Source organism: Staurois parvus, unplaced genomic scaffold (assembly GCF_062004578.1).
Source record: "Staurois parvus isolate SC_StPar_1 unplaced genomic scaffold, SC_StPar_1.0 ptg001754l, whole genome shotgun sequence".
In the NCBI taxonomy this organism is placed as follows: domain Eukaryota; kingdom Metazoa; phylum Chordata; class Amphibia; order Anura; family Ranidae; genus Staurois; species Staurois parvus.
Window position 1 is genome coordinate 1,040,001 of NW_028319550.1, and position 7,500 is coordinate 1,047,500.

General features: G+C 61.5%; 1 pseudogene; it reads right to left on the minus strand.

Moving 5' to 3' along the window:
* Nucleotides 1–4,346: 4,346 nt before the first annotated feature.
* Nucleotides 4,347–4,972, minus strand: LOC149434436 (18S ribosomal RNA; annotated as a pseudogene; the record flags this gene model as incomplete).
* Between the last annotated feature and the right edge of the window lie 2,528 nt (nt 4,973–7,500).

The window sequence follows — 7,500 nt, forward strand, 5'->3', positions numbered from 1 at the left end:
AACAAGTACTTCCCACAGCCATCAGCCCTACACCGCTCCAGGGCCTCCCGGACCGTCAACACAGCTGACAAGGTACTCCTACCTGGAACCGAACAGTGCTGATGCCCTGAGAGCAAACCATCTGCCACTGACGACAAGCGCCAGAAAAGAATCTTCGCCAGAATCTTCCTATCAACGTTGAGAAGGCTAATGGGGCGCCAATTCTCAATGGTTGACGGATCCTTCCCTTTTGACAACAAAATTACTGCCGAAACCCCCATGGAGGGAGGAAGAGAACCTTCCTCAAGACAGCTATTAAATACCTCCACTAGACGAGGAGCCAGGCTAGACTTAAAGGTCTTAAAAAACTCTGCCGTCAGCCCATCTGGCCCAGGCGCCTTCTTGACCGCCAGACCATCAATCGCTCTGGTCACCTCTTCAACAGTAATCTCACCCGTCAAACTCGATGGCAGAACATTATTTCCTAACCCAGGTATGGCCTCCAAGAAGCCGACCATCCTTGCCCGGTCGAGGCACTTCTCCCCCAAAAGATCCTGAAAAAAGGACCTTGAGACCTCCAGGATCCCTGCCCTGGATCTCACCAGGGAACCCGTACTATCTCTAAGGCCATGGACCGTTTTAATCGCTACACCCTGCCTACAATTCTGGTAGGGATCAGGCGAATGGTACTTCCCATAATCCCTCTCCAGAACCAAGGAGGCATGCCGGTCATACTGATGTTTCCGCAGGAGAAACTTCACCTCAGAGATTGCCCCATAATCTCCACCCTCTGAGACAAGATGATCAAGCTTCCTTCTTAACCGCTGGTAAGCGACATATCTATCAAACTGCTTCTTCTTACCTAGAGCCTTGAAAAGTCTGATGATCCGCCCCTTGATGAGCTCCCACCATTCAGACTTACTGCCACAAACATCCAGGATAGTCTCCTGAGCCTGGAAAAAGTCCTCAAAGGATCGTCTCACATCCTCACATTCCAGCAGGGACGAATTCAACCTCCAGACACCCCTTCCTTTCAGCGGAATATCTGAAACGTTCAAGGACATAGTGAGCAAAAGGTGATCTGAAAACTCCACCGCCCGGCACTCAGGCACCGAGAAGGCAGAGTCCCCATTCAAAAAAAACCTGTCTATCCTACTCTCACTCCTACCTCTCCTAAACGTGAATCCCGTGCTGTCTGGGTCACTCTTAATCAGAGCGTCCACCAGACCTGCTTCCCTGACTATCGAATTCAAAAAAATACTATCATATCCCAACCTGTCAGTGGAGCCTTTCCTGTCCTTGGGCCTAGTGATGGTGTTAAAATCACCTCCAAAGACAATACGTCGGGACGTAAAAAGGAAGGGTTTTATCCTTTTGAAGAGGCCCTTCCTCTCCCACTTAGACTGAGGCCCGTAGATGTTGATCAGCCTCAGTTCCTGCCCCCCCAAAAGGACGTCCAACAACAGACACCTTCCAATCTCCACCTCTATTACCCGCCGGCACGTCACCGTACCAGAAAAAAGGACCGCAACTCCACTGTAAGGCTCGGCCGCAAGAGACCAATACGAGGGACCACACCTCCACTCCCTCCTGGCCAGATGGACATCAGCCAGGCTAGATAACCTGGTCTCTTGCAAAAACAAAACATCAGCACCAATCCCACTGAGCAAAAATAAGGCCGATACACAAGCTCTTACTGATCTTAAACTAGCGACATTAATGGTCGCCAGTTTTATCGGAGTGGGGACTGCCATCAAGGTAATTGAGTAAGGTGCTTCCGCACCTTCCCCTTGGCCTTTCTAGCGGAACCACCGCCCCCCTGCCTAGACACTCCCAATTCTTCCTCCATCGGGGATCCGGGGTCACTCAACCCACCCCCCTCCCCAAGTAGAGTCCCAAACTTATTCCTCAAGGGGACGCCATCCCCCTCCAAAGAGGAGACCGAACCCGCAGAGGACAGAACCGGCCTACCCTTCCCTACTACCAAAGACCACTCCCCCTCACTCAACACACCACCCTGTCCCACTTGAACTCCCTCCTTACCCCCAGAGGAGTCTCTCTTCCTACCCTCCCTCCCACGCCTAGAAGGAAGAAGGACCGGAGGAGCCAACACAGACACATCCTTAACAGGAGTCACCACCCCCGCCCCTTTGGCAGCCTCCGCCAACCCCTTGTCCCCCCTCAAACCAGGACGTAACAACTTCCCTGAAACCTCCTTCTGAGGTACCACTACAGGTGCCTGCGCCCCCTGGACCTTCTCCACAACACTCTCCACACTCCCACCCGGAAGGGCCAAGCTGGCCACGCCCCCCCTTTCCACAGCCATCTCTGCCTCCTCAACGTCCATACGATCAAGCTCCGCCTCCAGCTCCCCTTCAGGTAGATTCCGCAGAGCCTCAGGACACGCACTATAAGAGTGCCCAAGAACCCCACACAGATTACACCTAATAATATTACACTCTCTAGCCTGATGCCCAACCTCCTGGCACAAAGAGCATCGCACCACTGGACAGGTGGCTGCAAAATGCCCCTTGGCCCCACATCTATGACATACCCTAGGCTGACCCGGATAAAAAATGATTAACCGATCCCTGCCCAGGAAAGCAGACGAGGGAACATGCTGAATCACATTCCCCATCACCTTCAGCCTAACAGTTGCAGTCCACCCACCAGTCCAGATCTTACGTTCATCCAATATTTTGGACAAAGGGCCCAACACCTCACTATATCTCCCCAACCAGACCACTATGTCAGAAGCAGGCACCGATTCATTCCTTAAAAGGATGGTCACTTTTTTAACAACATTCTGCCTAGACAGCAGTTTGGGGGTCAAACCAGCCCAACTGGGACTCCTTACATAAATGGACTCATAACGCTGCCAAAATAGATCTAATAACTCAGGGCGCATAAAGGACACATCATACTCTCCAGTACCTGCAGGGGCAATGAAAGCGAATAAATCGGGAGCCCTAAACCCCATCTCCAGGATCCTATCGATCACCTCCCTCCTACCTAAAGCAGGACCCTCCCCCGTCCACTTTAACTGCACCACATTCCGCCTCACAGCAGATGTGGGCAAGTTACCAGCTCTTGCCATCAAGGGCCTAACAGACTCCTGCCCCCCTCTCACCACCGCAGAGTAGCTTAAACCTGGTCTGCTCACAGATGGAGCAATCACCGGACCCTCCCTTTGGACCAAAACCCCCCCGGGGGGCACAAGGCCCTCAGGACCCAAAGGCACAGAAGAAGACCGCGGGAGAACCCCCCCAACCCCCTCCCCAGGAACCCCTACCTCCACCCCAGCTGCCCTTGCAGCACACTCCACCACAGGAACACCAGTAACAGGGACCTCCACACCCGCCAAACCCCTAGGGCCCTGCAAGCCCAAATCCCCCACCAACTGACCACCACCCTGCACAACTGTAGCAGCAGTCATAGCAGAGTCCCGACCGGCATCTCCAGATGCCACAACCGACTTTCCAGTCAAATCCTTCTCAGGGATCCTCTTCAGCTTAACATAAGCAGCCCTTTCTCTCACCACACGCTTTGGCAGCCGCTCTGACGTCACTTCCGGTGCGCCATCCTCTCCCTCTGAAGCCTCTGAAGAGGACCGGAAGTCGTCATACCGCAACTCCACCGCTTCCTCCAATGAAAATTGCAGCTTTCCTCCAGCCTCCTCCTCCTCCACCCTGGAGCCCCAATCAGCCGACTGCTGACCGGGGGGGAGGGACTCCTGACTTGCCACAGGATCAGCACTTCCTACTTTACCTGGCGCCATTGCCAACAGGGAAACAGCAGGTGAATCCAGCACCTCCTTCTCCTTGGAAGAAACATCAGAGAGATCCTCTGCAGATGAAACCACCACCTCCGTGCCTCTCACCACAGATAAGTTCTTGCCTCTAGCCACCTTAAAACGGGCTTCATGCTGATACTTTTCACTCAACATGCCACTTTTCTTTTTTAAAGCAGCCACCATCTTAGACTGAAGGGCCATCTCCTTAACCGCAATATCCACCTGTGCATTCAGAGCCAGACGCTTGGTCCTCCCAGCACGGTCACGGGCAGCACGGAGCCGCTTCAATTCCAGAGACATCCCTCCCAAAACAGCCTCCTCCTTTTCAATGGTACGTATCCGAGATGAGACACGCTCCCGGTAACTGCTGTAAGTCTCCCCTGTTTGCGGGCCCTTTCCCAGGTCCTCCACACCACATGCACCAGGACCGGTACTACGGCCCTCAGGGGGCCTACCACTGCTGGACCCAAGCCCAGGATCCTCCATCCTGCCTGGGCTGGGCAGGTCACTCTAGGCCCAGGCTCCAAGGGCCTGCACGGAAGTCCAGAGAGCTCCCCAGCACACAACCTCCTCCACCAAGAGCTGGAGCTGGAATTACCGCGGCTGCTGGCACCAGACTTGCCCTCCAATAGATCCTCGTTAAAGGATTTAAAGTGTACTCATTCCAATTACAGGGCCTCGAAAGAGTCCTGTATTGTTATTTTTCGTCACTACCTCCCCGAGTCGGGAGTGGGTAATTTGCGCGCCTGCTGCCTTCCTTGGATGTGGTAGCCGTTTCTCAGGCTCCCTCTCCGGAATCGAACCCTGATTCCCCGTTACCCGTGGTCACCATGGTAGGCGCAGAAAGTACCATCGAAAGTTGATAGGGCAGACATCCGAATGTATCGTCGCCGTCACGGGGACGTGCGATCGGCCCGAGGTTATCTAGAGTCACCAAAGCGGCCGGGGAGAGGGGCCGGGGCCCCCCGGGCCCCCGGATGGGTTTTGGTCTGATAAATGCACGCATCCCTGGGGGTCAGCGCTCGTCGGCATGTATTAGCTCTAGAATTACCACAGTTATCCAAGTAACAGATGGAGCGATCAAAGGAACCATAACTGATTTAATGAGCCATTCGCAGTTTCACTGTACCGGCCGTGTGTACTTACACGTGCATGGCTTAATCTTTGAGACAAGCATATGCTACTGGCAGGATCAACCAGGTAGCCGCCTCTCGCCCCCTGGGTGGCGGGGAGGGCTTGGAGAGCGGGTGGGGGGGGGTCGGCCGGCCGAGGGTTGGCGGGGGGGGGGGGGGTCTCGGGGGTCACCCCCTCGGCGGACGACCGGCCCGGCTCTCGGAGGGTCCTCGTAAGGGTTTTTGGCCACGCCGCCCGCTCCCCGGGGGGAGGGGGGCGCGCCGGGCAACCGAACTCGTGCGGCTCGCTCGAGGAGGGAAGGCGGCGCGTCGCGCCCGGGGAGTCTCGTCTGCGCGCGCCTTCCGACGCCGCCGGAGGGAGCGGGTGAGGCGCGCCGCCGAGGCCTGCCGGCCCCCCCTGGGGCTCGGGGCCTGGGCGCTCTCTCCCCTCCCCGCCGGGGCACGGGTGGGCGACGGGTGCCGCCGGAATCTCGCTGCGCTCCGCCTGCCGCGGGCGCCGGGCCCGGCGACGAGAGACGGGTGGGGGGTGGAGGGGGGGGCTGGTCGCGCGGGGGTCGGCGGCGTGCGCGAGGGAAGAGCGGGCCCCTAGCCCTGCCCCCCCGGCCCAACCACCGACTGACCTGCCGACGCCACTCTCCTCCGGGTCACCCATCTCCACGCGCTCGGACCGGGGCCCGCCGGCCGGCGTCCTCTGGCCTCTCCCGGTACTCTTTCGGGCCCTGGCAGACTCACCGGCTGGAGGGGGAGGGGGAGAGAGGCCTCCCTAGGGAGGGAAGGAAACGAAAACCCAAAAAAACCTCTCTCCCCCCCCCTAAACGGCGGGGGGAGCCCGACCTGCCTTACCTACCGCGGTGCGGGTCCCCGGGGGGACGCGTCCCCTGGCGGGCGGGAGGGGCGAGGCGCGCCGCGGCGGCCTGCCGGCCCCCCTGGGGCTCGGGGCCTGGGCGCGCTCTCCCCTCCCCGCCGGGGCGCGGGGGGCTCCATCGGTCTTGGCCCGGCTAGCGGGGAGCGGTCCCGTGGGGGTGGGCGAGGGGGTAAAAGCCGGGCTCGCTCTGTCACCGTCTACCCCCTCCCAGTAATCTGCAGGAGGGTTCCCGGCCCGGGTCTGGACGACCGGAGGCCGCCCGACGTTGACCGGGAAAAGCGGGGACCCCGGGCCGCCCTCCCCGGTTCTCTCATCCGAGGTCCCGACCTCATTCGCGACTTCCGAGGGGATCGCGGCCAGGACGCCACAAAGTGCCGTCGGTCAGCTTCCCGAGACAACCGCGGCCCCCCCCCTGGGGCTCGGGGCCTGGGCGCGCTCTCCCCTCCCCGCAGGGCGCGGGGGGCTCCATCGATCTTGGCCCGGCTAGCGGGGAGCGGTCCCGTGCGGGTGGGCGAGGGGGTAAAAGCCGGGCTCGCTCTGTCACCGTCTACCCCCTCCCAGTAATCTGCAGGAGGGTTCCCGGCCCGGGTCTGGACGACCGGAGGCCGCCCGACGTTGACCGGGAAAAGCGGGGACCCCGGGCCGCCCTCCCCGGTTCTCTCATCCGAGGTCCCGACCTCATTCGCGACTTCCGAGGGGATCGCGGCCAGGACGCCACAAAGTGCCGTCGGTCAGCTTCCCGAGACAACCGCGGCCCCCCCCCTGGGGCTCGGGGCCTGGGCGCGCTCTCCCCTCCCCGCAGGGCGCGGGGGGCTCCATCGATCTTGGCCCGGCTAGCGGGGAGCGGTCCCGTGCGGGTGGGCGAGGGGGTGAAAGCCGGGCTCGCTCTGTCACCGTCTACCCCCTCCCAGTAATCTGCAGGAGGGTTCCCGGCCCGGGTCTGGACGACCGGAGGCCGCCCGACGTTGACCGGGAAAAGCCGGGACCCCGGGCCGCCCTCCCCGGTTCTCTCATCCGAGGTCCCGACCTCATTCGCCACTTCCGCGGGGATCGCGGCCGGAACGCCGCAAAGTGCCGCCGGTCAGCTTCCCGAGACAACCGCAAACCGCGGCCGGCTCCGAGCCGCGGCCGCTGCCCGCGGACGGCTCCAGACATCGCGGCCGGCTCCCGGGTGCCTCCGGCCGGCTTCCCGGACCCGCGGCTGCCCGCCGACGGCTCCAGACATCGCGGCCGGCTCCCGGGTGCCCCCGGCCGGCTTCCAGGACCCGCGGACGGCTCCAGACATCGCGGCCGGCTCCCGGGTGCCCCCGGCCGGCTTCCAGGAGCCGCGGACGGCTCCAGACTCCCCAAGTGCCGCCGGCCAGCTTCCCGAGACAACCGCTGACCGCGGACGGCTCCAGAGCTCGCGGCCGGCTCCCGGGTGCCCCCGGCCGGCTTCCCGGACCCGCGGAACTCCGCGGACGGCTCCAGACATCGCGGCCGGCTCCCGGGTGCCTCCGGCCGGCTTCCCGGACCCGCGGCTGCCCGCGGACGGCTCCAGACATCGCGGCCGGCTCCCGGGTGCCCCCGGCCGGCTTCCAGGACCCGCGGACGGCTCCAGACATCGCGGCCGGCTCCCGGGTGCCCCCGGCCGGCTTCCAGGAGCCGCGGACGGCTCCAGACTCCCCAAGTGCCGCCGGCCAGCTTCCCGAGACAACCGCTGACCGCGGACGGCTCCAGAGCTCGCGGCC